This window comes from Eurosta solidaginis, unplaced genomic scaffold (assembly GCF_040869045.1).
Source record: "Eurosta solidaginis isolate ZX-2024a unplaced genomic scaffold, ASM4086904v1 ctg00001086.1, whole genome shotgun sequence".
NCBI classification, from domain to species: domain Eukaryota; kingdom Metazoa; phylum Arthropoda; class Insecta; order Diptera; family Tephritidae; genus Eurosta; species Eurosta solidaginis.
The window spans coordinates 181514-193634 of record NW_027136923.1 but is presented as its reverse complement, the minus strand read 5'-3'; the positions used below and the strand labels follow the sequence as shown (position 1 = coordinate 193634).

The following is a 12121-nucleotide window of genomic DNA, read 5'->3' as shown; positions in this document are numbered from 1 at the left end:
AATAGTACTGCAGCAGGAAGTTAAAGGTTTATCAAAAACGGTTTCTAGAAGTGCAATCCGATATTTCTCTGGTACTTGAGGCGCAAATGCTCAATGGTTTCCAAAATAATCCATGAATTTTTGAAGTATCTATTTTAATAAACATTTAGTGAACCCCGCGATAAACGCTGAAACACCTGTATTATTTGCCTGTCTATAGATTAAACTCGTACCTATCCACACTCAACACCAACATGCCTAATGTTTGTCTCGCCTGTAGAGAATCACCGCACAAATCACTGGATACTTTTCAGCCTTTGGCGCGTGATTTAACAAATTTACCAAACGGTTTCCAACGAAGAGGTACGCAAACAACATTTTATATTTTGAGAACTACATTGTAATATATAATTTCCTCTTGAAGAACGTGCTGGATCACTAGACATCGTTCAATCGCAATCTGCATGTTACACTGGCATGGCGCGTGCCAAGCTGAGACGAAGCCGCCCAGTCAGTGATATTCGTGACATAAGGGAAATAAGATCAATGAAACGACCAGAAACGACGCTTGCTCCCCTACTTGCCAAGACAACACGCTATGCATATACAGGCCAAACCACAGAAGAACTAAAAAACCTTTACACTGAGCGTGATTGTTTAAATCAGCAACTAAAATCCTTAAATTTACAATTTGATTCCATTACGGGCTCACTTGTGAAGACTAATGAAGAATTGGAGATTATAATGCATGAAAATAAGGTCGATATATTTGCATGCAAAGTAGGAATACTTTAAAAATACTCTAATTTGTTTTTTTTTTTATACTCAGTTGAGCAGAGCTCACAGAGTATATTAACTTTGATTGGATAACGGTTGGTTGTACAGGTATAAAGGAATCGAGATAGATATAGACTTCCATACATCAAAATCAACAGTATCGAAAAAAAATTCGATTGAGCAATGTCCGTCCGTCCGTCTGCCCGTTAACACGATAACTTGAGTAAATTTCGAGGTATCTTGATGAAATTTGGTATGTAGGTTCCTGGGCACTCATCTCAGATCGCTATTTAAAATGAACGATATCAAACAATAACCACGCCCACTTTTTCGATATCGAAAAATCGAAAAAGTGCGATAATTCATTACCAAATACGGATTAAGCGATGAAATCTGGTAGGTGAGTTGAACTTATGAGGCAGAATAGAAAACTAGTAAAATTTTGGACAATGGGCGTGGCACCGCCCACTTTTAAAAGAAGGAAATTTAGAAGTTTTGCAAGCTGTAATTTGGCAGTCGTTGAAGATATCATGACGAAATTTGGCAGGAACGTTACTCTTATTACTATATGTCTGCTTAATAAAAATTAGCAAAATCGGAGAACGACCACGCCCACTTTTTAAAATTTATTTTTTGTTAAATTCAAATTTTAAAAGAAAAGTTAATATCTTTACAGTATATAAGTAAATTATGTCAACAACATACAAAAATACAAAAATAAAATAAAATTTCAAAATGGGCGTGGCTCCGCCCTTTTTCATTTAATTTGTCTAGGATAATTTTAATGCCATAAGTCGAACAAAAATTTACCAATCCTTGTGAAATTTGGTAGAGGCTTAGATTCTAGGACGGTAACTGTTTTCTGTGAAAAGGGGCGAAATCGGTTGAAGCCACGCCCAGTTTTTATACACAGGCGACCGTCTGTCCTTCCGCTCGGCCGTTAACACGATAACTTCAGCAAAAATCGATATATCTTTACTAAGCTCAGTTCACGTACTTATCTGAACTCACTTTGTATTGGTGTAAAAAATGGCCGAAATCCGACCATGCACACGCCCACTTTTTCGATATCGAAAATTACGAAAAATGAAAAAAATGCCATAATTATATACCCAATACGAAAAAAGGGATGAAACATGGTAATTGTATTGGTCTGTTGACGCAAAATATAACTTAAAAAAAAACTTGGTAAAATGGGTGTGACACCTACCATATTAAGTAGAAGAAAATGAAGAAGTTTTGCAGGGTGAAATCAAAAGCCCTTGGAATCTTGGAAGGAATACTGTTCGTGGTATTACATATATAAATTAGCGGTACCCGACAGATGATGTTCTGGATCACCCTGGTCCACATTTTGGTCGATGTCTCGAAAACGCCTTCACATATACAACTAAGGGCCATTTCCTTTTAAAACCCTCATTAATACCTTTAATTTGATACCCATATCGTACAAACACATTCTAGAGTCACCCCTGGTCCACGCTTATGGCGATATCTCGAAAAGGCGTCCACCTATAGAACTAAGGCCCATGCCCTTTTAAAATACTCATTAACACCTTTCATTTGATACCCATATTGTACAAACGCATTCTAGTGTCACCCCTGGTCCACGTTTATGGCGATATCCCGAAAAGGCGTCCACCCTTACAACTAAGGCCCACTCCCTTTTAAAACACTTATTAACACCTTTCGTTTGATACCCATATTGTACAAACGCATTCTAGAGTTAACCCTGGTCCACTTTTATAGCGATATTCGGAAAAGGCGTCCACCTATAGAACTAAGGCTCACTCCCTTTTAAAATACTCATTAATACCTTTCATTTGATACCCATATCGTACAAAATAAATTCTAGAGTCACCCCTGGTCCACCTTTATGGCGATATCTCGAAAAGGCGTCCACCTATAGAACTTAGGCCCACTCCCTTTTAAAATTATCATTAACACATTTCATTTGATACCCATATCGTACAAACAAATTCTAGAGTCAGGCCTGGTCCACCTTTATGGCGACATCCCTAAATGGCGTCCATCTAGAGAACTATGGCCCACTTCCTTTAAAATACTCTTTAATACCGTCCATTTGATACACATGTCATACAAACACATTCCAGGGTTACCCTAGGTTCTTTTTACAACATGGTGATTTTCCCTTACTTTGTCTCCACAGCTCTCAACTGAGTATGTAATGTTCGGTTATACCCGAACTTAGCCTTCCTTACTTGTTTTCTTATAGATTCTAAAAGAAACCCACGATACACTTACCCATGAAGTACTACAGCTACGCGAACGATCCACACGTTTAAGAACCGAAAATGAATTGTTACATGAAGATTTTACTGCCTGCAAGGAGCAACTGTTTCATGCAAACTTGGAACGTAAAGAATTAAATAACAATATAATGGATTTGCGTGGCAATATACGCGTGTTCTGTCGTGTAAGGCCGCCATTAGATTTTGAAGATGATAAAGTACTCTGTGGATGGAATTATATTGGTGAATCCACAGTTGAAATACAAAACTACGATAAGAATAAAGGTGGAGCGCACACTTTCTCCTTTGATCAAGTCTTCCATCCTAATTCAAGACAGGAGGACATTTTCGAGATGGTGTCACCTTTAATACAATCTGCCTTGGATGGTTACAATATTTGTATATTTGCTTATGGACAAACCGGCAGTGAAAAAACATATACAAAGGACGGTGTGCCGACAAATGCTGGAGTGATTCTACGCACAGCCGATTTACTTTTCGATTCCATAAAAAATTATAAACGTCTTGGTTGAGAATATGAAATACGTGTAACATTTTTTGAAATCTATAAGGAAGTCTTATATGATTTGCTGAGCAACGAAGAAAGATATGGAAATACGCATGGCTAAACATAATAAGAACGATATATATGTGTCAAATATAACTCAGGAGACTGTAATCTCTGCTTCACGTTTACGCGATTTGATGCATGTGGCAAAAATGAATCGTGCCACTGCTTCAACAGCAGGCAACGAACGTTCATCATGTTCGCATGCTGTTACAAAAATTGAACTTATTGGTTTTCATGCCGAGAAAAATGAGACATCAGTCGGAACGATAAATCTTGTAGATGTAGTTGGCACTGAGTCACCCAAAACTAGTACATGTATGAACGAAACTAAAAATATAAATCGTTCACTATCGGAGCTCCCAAATGTTATATTAGCATTATTGCAAAAACAGATTCATATACCATATCGCAATTCCAAATTAACGCATTTATTAATGCCTTCATTGGAAGGCATTTCAAAAACATTGATGTTTATAAATGTAGCTCCATTTTTAGATTTAGGTTTTTTTGTATTGTAATTTATGTAATTATTATTATTTTTAATAAATTAAATAATACCCTCGGTAGAGTAGATACTTCTGAAAATACTCCCAAGTAAATACTCCATAGAGTACATACAAGCAAAGCGAGAACTGCAGTAGGTGATCCTCTAAATGCTCCAATATGCTGAAAATGGAACATACAATTGCACGGAGTACTCCCTATTTTTGCAGGGTAGGAGAGGACCACATACTCCGGCTCTCACTGTGCTTCTGAGTACTCCACTGAATACGCTCGGGAGAGTAGATACTTCTCAAAATACTCCCAAGTAAATATTCCATAGAGTACTCCCAAGCAAAGCCAGAGCTATAGTAGGTAATCCTTTAAATACTCGAACACGTCAAAAACGGAACACATAATCCAACGATTTGTCAGGGTAGGACATCGCCATGTAAATTGGACCACATTCTTTACGGAAGAGTAGATACTTCCAAAATATTCCCATGGAGTACTCACAAGCAAACCCTTACTAGGGTAGACACCTTGTCGTTGGTGTGAAGGCTTAGCCGATCTCCATAGCGCCCGACTATGAGGCGGAGCTGTTTAGGACTGGCATCTACGCCGTTTCGCCTCATAGGAGTGCGGCGGGATGTCGGTGACCAAGAACTGCCAACCTCCTAACCAGGGTGTTATGCGGACCGTGCTTATTTGACGATTTGCAGCCATGGGATAAATTCGGCTGTATTCGAACGGAGCCCTCCCGATACCGGGACACCTCGGTAAGTATTGATGTAAGCTGTAAGACAGATGGGCCCCAATAGCGAGGTAGCAACTACCTCGAAAGCTGCGAGTCAGAGGGAAGTTCCAACTTCGGAAGTAGGAGATAAGCCAAAGGGAGATAACGCTAAGACTCCGGCTTTCTCGGAGGTGCTAAATGGAGTTAAAGCTAAGACTCCGGCTTTCTCAGAGGTGCCAAAGGGAGTTAACACTAAGACTCCGGCTTTTCCCGAGAAGATGAGTGATGTGGCAAAGCAGTCACCGACTGTGGCGCTGGTTCATCGTAGCAGTCCTTTCGGGCAGATGACTACTGAAAAGTGGAGATCCGTAGAAAGGGAACTTATTAGCTTAATAGTTAAGATGATGCGGGAACAACCAAGTAAGCCCCTTCCAACCTTTGATTCGGGGAGATGGTATAATGGTGTGAAGATGATAGCGCGCGACAACATCGCGAGCTTTCGGTGGCTGGAGGAAGTGGTTCCAATCCTCCAAAGGCAAGGCACGAACACGCGGTTTTAGGCGGTGGATAAAGCGCAAATACCCACGGTACCAAAAGTCAAGGTATGGATACCATGCGGGATGAAGTCGGAGGATGCACTGCGACTTCTGCAGAATCAGAATCCGAACATACCGACACATGACTGGAAGGTACTTACTGTATCTCGGCCTACCAGAGAAGGTCAGTTCTACATCTTTCAAATAACAAGCAGGCGGAGGATATTTTGTACACGCAGCTTGGCAAAATGTCCTTTGGCACTGGCAAAATTTACATGCGACTCAGGAAAAGAAGCCCTGAGGATAAAAATCCTAACACGCTAGAGGTGGGCGAAGTCCAAAAGGACCTCAAAAGCCTAAGGGAAAAAATACAGGTGGAAGTCCCCGACGTCACCACGAAGGTGTTGGAAGAGGACTAACCGCCAAATGGTGCTGTGGCTCGCACAGAGGAACACCCGGCACAACAGTTACGAGAGGCTGAAGGGGGCCTCGAATACTCTAAACCAATAGGGCAAGGGGAGGACGACGAAGTCACGACGAAGGTGCTGGAGGGGGACAGCCCAATGGTGCTGCGAGTCTTAGAGTTAAACCTCCAATACAGTAAAATGGCGTCGAGCGAACTCCTTCCAACCATTGAGGAGGGTTATTTTGACGTGGCGCTGATCCAGGAGCCGTGGCTCTCATCGGATGGAAAGGTGTCTGGACTTAGCGCGCGCGGGTTTGGCGTTTACTACGCGCAAACGGAAGGACGGGTGCGAGCTGTAGTAATGGTAAGGAAACAGCTGCATTCATATATGCTGCCTAATTACACTACTGAGGACCTCGTAGTGGTGGCCGTTGAGCAAAAGAATAAGCAGGCATTTATCCTGGCGTCCTGCTACATGGCCCATGCTGCGGAGATTCCACCGATGGAGTGCAAGGGGCTAGTACAGGAGGAAAGGCGCAAAGGGCGGTTGGTCATAGACGCAGATGCAAATGAGCACCACAATGCGTGGGGAGGAGCAGATACGAAAGAGATAGGCGAATCTCTATTTTCTTACATCATGCAAACCAATTTGCAGATAGCCAAAAGGGGAAATGTCCGTACATACATTGGTCCAACATCCAGCAATGTTCTGGATATTACATTGAGCTCCGAGCGTGATATATCAAGGTATGATTGGATAGTTCTTGATAGACCATTCTTTTCCGATCATGCGTATATCAGCTTCAGCATCCCCTTAAAGAGGGTAGAGAAGGGAGGACCCTTTAGAAACCCTAGGTTAACGAACTGGACTAAATTCCAGAAACAGGTAGAAACAAAGCTGGGACAACCCAAAGAGGTTGTCAATGTGGAGGAACTGGAGGGGTCGAATGAATTCCTAACAAGGACGCTTATGACTGCGTATAACAAAACTTGCCCTATAAGAAGATTCAAAGGAAAAGTAAAGCCGCTATGGTGGAGCAATGAGTTGAGTCTTCTAAGAAGACAGGTAAAAGAAATTTTAAGCTCGCAAAGACCGCGGAACGCGAAGCGTGTCAGGACGAGTACAGGGATCTAGTCCTAGCAAAGGAAAATATAGTCCAGGGAATAATAAAGAAAGAGAATGGGGAATGGTCACGTAATAGTGAGGAATCCCTTGAGGTGCTTCTCGGTACACATTTCACATCGGGAGATGGTTTAGAAGAGCCAGCATGCAGCACTTGCAATTCGATCACGGAGCGGGTAGTGCCGGGCTTGGTGACCGATAACAAGATCGAGTGGGCAGTGAAGACGTTTTCTAAGTTTAAATCGCTGGGCCCAGATGGTATATTCCCGGCCATGCTAGAATTCTCAAGGAGGGCGGTCGTGGAATGGCTTAAAATAATATTCGACGGGTGCATAATACTGAATCATGTACCGCACTCTTGGAGAACTGCTCGTGTAGCTTTCCAACCAAAGGCGGGAAAGATCGGTCAAGTGTTTGCCAAAGATTGTAGACCCATTACCTTAACATCATTTCTGCTCAAAACCTTTGAGAGGCTGATAGATGTGTACATTAAGTCAAACGTAGATAAAAAGCTGCTTTTCACAACACAGCATGCGTACACCAAAGGCAAGTCGGTAGACACCGCATTATATAGGGTGATTCTAGGCGTAGAGAAAGCCCTGGAATATAAGGAATATGCTCTAGGAGTCTTCTTAGACGTTGCCGGGGCTTTCAATAATGTTTCTAAATGGGCGATTATGGATGGTCTTAATTACATTAAAGTACATCAAGCCTTAACCAGATGGATCGGCTGCATGTTAAATTGCAGGAAGGTTACAACACAATGGGGATTGTACGAGGCCACGCAATCAGTGGACGGGGGAACGCCGCACGGAGGGGTGCTATCACCTCTGCTGTGGACGCTGGTCATCAACCAACTGCTCAGGCGATTTGATGAGGGACCCGTAAAACTTACGGCTTACGCGGATGACGTTGCAATTGTCATAATTGGAAAGTGCCTTCCAACGATTAGCTCTTTGATGGATTGGGCGCTTCGGGATATTCATACCTGGTCATCAAATGTCGGGTTGAAAGTCAACGCGGATAATACGGATATGGTCTTGTTTACAAAGAGGTACAAGGTCCCAAATTGGATCAGGCCTAAGTTAGGAGGGGTGACCCTACAGGAGAAACCTTGCACAAAGAATCTAGGAATCATTCTGGACAGTAAGCTGTCATGGAAGCTCAACGTGGAGGAGAGGGTGAAGAAGGCTTCAACGGCACTTTATGCATGTAAAAGAATGGTGTGGTGTACGTGAATCTTATCGCCCTCTCTTTCTCATTGGATTTTTACAGCGATTGTAAGCCCTATTCTACTATGGAGTTCTTGTTTGGTGGAAAGCCACACAAAAAGAAACCTACCTCAAAAAATTAGAGGAGGTATGCAGACTATCAATGCTTAGCATTACTAGAGCCCTGAAAACAACCCCGACAGCTGCACCGTATGACATTCTGCACATTCCACCTATAGACCTGGTAGCAAAGAACATAGCGTTAACAACTGAAACCAGACTCGGTGCCTCTGGGCAGCCTGAGCGCCGACCATACGGCCATAGTAGTATAGCGTCATCAATCACAAGATGAACAGATTACCTGATTCCCTATCTGCGCTTCGAGGGTGATCTTAAGCCACAATAGAAGTGGACGGTTGGCGCAAGGGTGCTCAAATGGCGGACGAGGCGATACATGTGTACACAGATGGTTCCGAAGTAGTGGAAGGAGTAGGGTCTGCGGTATACTGTGCTGATACGGAAATAAGCAGATCCTACAGGCTGCCGGATTACTGTAGCGTTTTCCACGCGAAAATAGTAGCCATAGCCAAAGCAGTAGAAACCCTGGAAGAAAATAGCCCAAGCTGAAATCGTGCTAACTTTTATATTAACACTCAAGCAGCAATTAAGGCAATAATCTCGCATAGCACAGCATCTGAAGTGTGTTAGAGTGTAAGCAGTCCCTGGAGAGAATCGGGACAGGGAGAAGCATACATCTATATTGGGTCTCAGGGCATATGGGAATAGATGGGAATGAAAAAGCCAATGAATTAGCTAAAAAAGCTTGCTCTGTAGACGTCCCAATTAGACTGGGCGAAATTAAGAGAAGGCGAGGGGTGCACATGATCGACCAAGCAGGAAACGCGTGAGTTTAAGTGCGGGGCTGTAAAGTGTCGAGGATTATGTGCAGGTCTTACAACCTTAGACTAACAATGTTGCTTCTATCATTAAAATAGAGGACTGTAGACTCATGAAGGGTATTCTGACTGGACGCTGCCTCCTGGCGTCATATGCCTTTAAATTAGGCTTTGTCAGTGATAGGCAGATGTAGGAAGTGCGGGCTGGAGGAGGAAACGATCGAGCACGTTCTGTGCTCTTGCCCTGCGCTTGCCAGGCTAAGACTCCAGCTATTAGGAGTGATGCAGCTGTCAAATCTAAAAGCAGCAAGTGGCTTAAATCCTAGGTAGCTTCTAGTGTTTGCCAAGAGGACAGAGTTATTTTATAACATAGGGCCTGGTTTTTGATAGGGTTTTTCAGTTTGGTCGTTGAAACAAACTTCTGGTAACACTACGGACTTATTCAGTCTATGCGAGGTCCTCATGGACCGGCCAGTTCAACTTAACCTAACCTAACTCACAAGCAAAGCGAGAGCTGGAGAAGGTCATCGTTAAAATACTCCAATCGTCAAAAATGGAACACATGAACCAACGATTTTGGCAGGGACAATATACATCGGAAGAATGACACCATGCACCTGTTTAACTGTTCGACTGATAATACGTTCGAATCTCTGTATATGTATGTAGTATATGATTAATAAATACATTCTACAATAATATATATGTAACGGTATTTAAAAGGGAGAAGACACTTTAATTACATTTTCGTTTGGTATATTTTGTTTGCTTTATATTCAAAAGTTTTACAGGTTAAGTTGACAAATTTCACATTTTAAAAAGGGCCATACAATTATTAATTTTTTTAATCTTTGAATAATCTAAGAGTAAAATTTTCATAGAATGCGAATGATTGGTGTTTTTTTTAATGGAGTTGTTGTTGTATTAACAGTTTTTAATTTTTAATGGCATGATTGAGGCATTTAAAATACATATACAAGTATAGTTTTGTACATATGTAGTATGTATCTATAGAAGTGCCTCTTAAAGTATTTTGTTACAGTATTTGCTCATTTTGGTATGTGCCAAACTAAAATATAAGTAAAAAGGTCATACTTTATGATAAAATTTTCAAGATCTTTCTTCTTTGCTTGTGTTTTAAAGTAATTATGCTTACATTGAATAATGCTGCTTCTGCGCAGAAGGGTGTACTACGCAGAAGGACATCACCGTGGCGGTAGCCACGGTTATACCACACACCCGGACTTGGCATGGCGTAGCCCAGGGTTATTTTTTATAAGCGCGGCCGAAGGCCGCCTACGCGGAAAGGTGTTTCAACTTTTCAAAATGAGTAGTAAAAATATATATTTTCCTTTTTCTTTATTAACTGAAAGGTGGTAAGGTAATATTTATATTTGTTTTTTTTTTTTTTGTTTATGTGGCAGCACAGCTTTGTAATGTCATCAATAAAACATATACATATATATAAATGTACATGTTGCTACAAAAGCGCGATTGATTTAATAAAAACATTTATAATAAGTACAAATAATGCAAAAATGAAGTGTGAAATATACAAAAATGCAATTTAAGTTTATCGTTGCCAATTTATATAAACATGTATGTGGATTAAGGTTTTGAAAGATGTGTAAATTGTAATTTAAAGTGCTATAGAAATTTGCTAAATTTACAAACTTTAACAACAAATAACTTTAAAATTATAAGTTTGCGCACTTTAAAATATATATATTTGTGATCGGGACAACTCCCTTTTTCATTTGATACCAAGTTTTACCCCGAACTCGGGGGGTGCTATTCTAAAATTTTCCCAGTTATTTTTGTAATTTTCATTTACTGAATACCGAATTCATCTCAAGTCACAAAAATTGTCTCTTATGAAAAATCTCGAATTTAGAGACTTGAGATAAGACTGAATTCAGCCGTGGACTTACATCGACCAAACGTAAACAACCTTTTTTTGCTTCGTTGATTGAGGAATCTCCAATTTGCAGAGCAGTTTGGTTTTAACAAGGTGCGTTGAAACAATTTGAGCTATGCTACCGCCACACTATGTAACTTAGTTAATCGTAAATGAAATAAAGAATATATTTCTTATTTTTCATTTTCTAGGAGCTTACTGTTTTCCAAATTGTTACTAAATTGTTGTTTGCAGTCGATGCATCCCTTCTTAATGTAGGGATTCGGTTCATGTATACTAAAGGGAAAACATACATTGTATTTTGTGTCAACTTACAGTGTTTTTCCTTATGAGCAATGGTGAAGCAGTTTTTACATTGCATAGGAGATGGGATAGTGGTTATATCGAAAGAAATTATATGTAGAGGTGTATTTACGGGTTTTCCATCATAATTTTTATAATTTAAATGTTTTGATAACGAAGACCCTCCACGATAACTTTTATGCTTGATTTTGTAAGGAAGCCGGAATGAATTATATAATTAATATTCAAAGCTCGATGCTGGGTTACTGAAATTTCGTATAGGGTTCAAAAGTTAGTAGCTTTAAGGAACTTAGCGGTTTTTTGGTTATATATAGGAAGTATCAAAAGGTGTCCCTCTCGGGTTATATATAGGATTCGATTTAATATTCCTCGGAGGTGTCTTCGCAGTTTTTATACATTTTATTGTGACAATTTTAAAACCCACTATTCCAGTAATGCTCCAATTGCTCGTGCTCTCCGTGAGTTTAACTCTATCAGTACTGTTGTAAATCTAGACTTTTCTTCTCCAAAAGCGAAACTGCTAAATATATTAAAATCTGATTTCTAAGTACTATGTATTATTTTTCAAATAACTATCTCTTAACTTTAGTTTGTATCATAGTCTGTAAGGATTTAAGTCCATTGACTAAGTGAAATAAAGAAAGAAATAAAGGAGAGTAACAGGAGGTGTTTGGTGGTTATGGATAAAAAAATATTGAATCCTTTTCGGTTGGTCGTTTGTGTTTTTCATTATCAAAAAATTTTTGGCGTGACTAGTGATAGAATTTTAAAAAAACGTATCGATACCGGTGCTCATATAAAATATTCGGATCAAAGTATTGATGCTAGTACTCATACTCAGTAAAACGTATCGAGTATACACGATCCAAGTGAATGCTTCGGAAGTTTTATCAAAAGTGACAAATCTTTTTTTTTTTTTTAATTAGATCTTAT

At 40.3% G+C, this 12121-nt stretch overlaps 1 pseudogene; it reads left to right on the top strand.

Moving 5' to 3' along the window:
- The first annotated feature begins 233 nt into the window (after window positions 1–233).
- On the top strand, window positions 234–4097 carry LOC137235808 (protein claret segregational-like; annotated as a pseudogene).
- The last annotated feature ends 8024 nt before the right edge of the window (window positions 4098–12121 follow it).